The sequence below is a fragment of the Manis pentadactyla genome, chromosome 13 (genome assembly GCF_030020395.1).
Source record: "Manis pentadactyla isolate mManPen7 chromosome 13, mManPen7.hap1, whole genome shotgun sequence".
Classification (NCBI taxonomy): domain Eukaryota; kingdom Metazoa; phylum Chordata; class Mammalia; order Pholidota; family Manidae; genus Manis; species Manis pentadactyla.
This window is the reverse complement of record NC_080031.1, coordinates 20,488,218-20,491,859: the sequence shown is the minus strand read 5'-3', so window position 1 is coordinate 20,491,859 and position 3,642 is coordinate 20,488,218.

The window sequence follows — 3,642 nt, the reverse complement described above, 5'->3', positions numbered from 1 at the left end:
TGACTCCTCTGGGGATTCAGGGGATGGTCTGGGATTTTCCTGAAGAAGTAGTGTGGGAGCTGAGACCTATAGGAAGAGTGCTGAGGGGTCTCCCAGCAGAAACATGCCCTGCAGTGTTGGAGGAATACCAGGAAGGCTGGGGTGAGTGGCGAGCTGACAGCTGCGAGGAGATTATGAGAAATGGGATAAAGAAGGAGGCAGAGGTGTACCATTTAGGGTAGGATAGGCCAGAGGCCTTCAAACATTTTTTGACAGGACCCGCAATGAGAAAACAAGCTGCATGAAATAATACACATACAGTTGGCATTGCAATCCATATTTCTGTTCTGTTTTATTCCATTGAAAAAAAACTGGTGGTGACCCACAAAATCGTTTCTGTGACCCACTAATGTCTAATGACCTGCAGTTTGGAAAGAAATATTATAAGTCATGTTGAGGATTTTGATCTTTCAATGGTGGCGACACAATCCTATTGGCTCCCTGGACAGAGATACATGGATTGGAGTGATCCTGAATGACTGAAGAAAAATATGTGCAATAATCCAGATGAGAAATTGTGGCTCGGACTAGGGTGGTGGTGGTAGAGAGAGAGCCAGAGCATCAACTAGGTTGCCTTTATTTACATACTATTATTTGAGCTTATTTCCCCATTGTGCCACATGGGGGGTTGAGCGCCAGACCATTCTATACTTGCCTAAGGTGGCAACACCAGCGAGTCCTGAGCCAGATGTGAACCAGGTCTGTGTGGTTCTCAGTACTGGTCTTTCCTCTGAGTCACAGCAGATCTGTAAGGTGAACCTATAAGGTAGGAGACAGATGGTCTGGAGAACACGTTTTGGAACTTAAGAACAAATTCCTTACAGGCTTCAATACCTGGCAATGCTGACTAGGTTTGGTTCCTAACATGAAACCTAAATTTGTATTCTGATTAAAAGAAAGAGAAAATAGACAGACATAGTGTGATGTCACAGAGGAGGCTAGACTTGGAGTCCTCTTTGATCTGGGATTGTGATTTCATCCTGCAGTCCTGTAATGTTCTCTCATGAGAAGCCCTGAGGACTATCGGTTTTATAGGATTTCATATATTTATATCATTATATAGGATTATACATGTTCCCTAATGTCAATTTATGTTGTCACAACTAGAAATCGATCAATCCCTCCTCCCCACCATGTTCTTTGTATGTGTTTCTATTATGATAGTTATCACGTTAGGGTATTAATAACTCCTGTGTCTGTCTTCTCCATTAGATTATATCCTTCTGGGAACAAAGGTGGTGTCTTCTTAGTCTCTGGATCCCTATGGCTACCAGAGAGTCTGGAGTAATAGATGTCAAATATAATGATTTTGTTATATTTTAAACAAATGCAGAAAATACAACAAAATAAAATTTCAGTCTTTATGACTAAAGCATTTGTATGACTTTAATCCACTGCTTCCCAAATTTGTTTGATCTCTGCCCCCCCCTTGATGAGCATAAATATCTCTGCCACCACTTCCCCACCCCTGTGACAGATTTCCCCCCACCCCTTTCTTCCAGACCCACAAATACATATTTGCATATCCCACAGCCAGAATGGTTTTGTCTACTTTATTTCCTTTACTTCATTTTGTTTGCTTACCTCCCAAAGATAAAATTATATTATAATATTGAACTTACTTTTGCAAATTACAAATGTCTTCACTCCATGATTCTGGAACAAACTACAGGTGGGAGTGGCCTGATCTAATTAAAGTTTTTGCTGCCTGCTGCTTCCAGGGGAAGACTGTCCTTAACTGCATCTTTATGTGTGATAGGCAGCACATATCCATCGTTCACCGCTGTTTCTCTATTTGATGATTTCTAGTCCCTTTCCTTCTCCACTCACTCTCTTCTCACAGGGGAAGAGGTTTCAGACCAGATCCTTTTAGGCCTCTGCACTCACATCCATGCCAATCTAACATCTGTCAGAAGCCTTCAGGGACGGCCTGAAGACGAAAAGCTATGGGTGATGTGGAATAAAATGACTCTTTACTTGCCCTTCTGCAGTTTGGTTGGTTCTGTCCATGTTGTTTGAAAACATGAGCCAAACTAGACACTCCTCCCATGCCCTGGCCCCCCTCGTGCTGTGATGACAGCTGCATCCCCCCCAGCACCGCCTCGGACCAAGCCATCCTCAGCCCTCATACCCAGTTTTTCTCCCTTCATCCCCTCCAATCCACTCTCCAGAGGGGGTGACTTCCTCAAATAACTCCTACATTCGAGTCCTTCAGTTGCTCTCCACTTGCCCTGGGATAAGGCCCAGTTCTCTGTCCCACCCCTGTGACTGCTGAGATCCGACTCAATCTTTTTTGGCTTCATTTCTTTCCTCTCCCACCAGGCCCTCTTTGCTCTAAGTGCTATTCAAATTCTTGCAATGGCTTCAGTTAAATATTCCCTTGCCCCTGAGACTTTGCATCATAAACTACTTCTTTTGGCCTGGAATTCTCACCACATTCCCATCCCTTCACCCCTTTCATTTAGCCTTTTTTTTTTTTTCACGATCTGGCTAAACATTAGTTCTCAAGTCACCCTACTTCCTGACAAATATGTCCTCATCCCTCACCCCACCTCCTTCCCTGTATAAGGTTAAGGGCCCCATTTACTTATGCCTATTAAGACCAGCATTTCCCCTGTATTGTTGCCTTAGACATAAATATAGTGCTGTTTTCAGGGTAATTATTCAATACAGTGAGTGAGTAAATGAATTGGATGAAAGAAAAAATCCTTCCGTGAAACTTTATTTGCACTCTTATTGCTATAATTCATACATTTATTTTCAAAATGTTTTCAAAGCATCTACCATAAGCCAGCCCTTGAGCTGGATGCTGGGTATTCAGGGAGAGCAAAGTTAGACCTGGTTCCGGCTCTGTGGGAACTCATGCTAGCCCCTCACAGTACCATGTGGGAACTCAGAATAGAAGGAAGAAGGTAACTGATTCTCTGCAAGCTGCTCTGTTTTAGACCAGGGATGAGCAATTCTGGGAACATCAGTTCCCATTACAGTGACTCCATGCCATGTCCAGCTTTAGGATCCACCTTGACCTTTGCATCATAGAACTTGAAGTAGGAAGGGAAGACAGAGCAATAAGCAATTACAATTCAGTGTGGGAAGCACTCTTTGAGGGAAGTACTTTGTGTTGTGAGGGCAGAGAAGGGTCACCTAGGTTAATCTGGGGAGGAAAAGCTCTGGAAAGACAGTGGGAACAGTGGAAAATCATACTGAATGATGAGACATGTTGAGACAGTGGGTCATAAACTAGAATAATAATTCATTTCTAGGTCTCAGAAACTACTTCTTTGGCTCTCCTCTTTATAAATTGTTTAACACTTATAAAAAATTGACAAATAAAGAGGAAATTAACCCCACGTGGATTGCTAGGATGGTGAGGAGGTTAGAATATCTTCTATTTGGGTTAGAATGCCAGATTTATTTTCCTAATAAGAACTAAATCTAAGGAAGCATGTTTAGCTCAACCCTCTAGTGAAAGGCAGAAGGCCTCTTAGTCAAAGGGTTATTGTCAAGCCAGCAGGAGGCTGAGTCACGCTTACTTGAAATTGTGCACAGAGCTGTCTTCTTTCTAGCAAAGCTAAACTTTGGATGATGTCTGAAGAACTATTA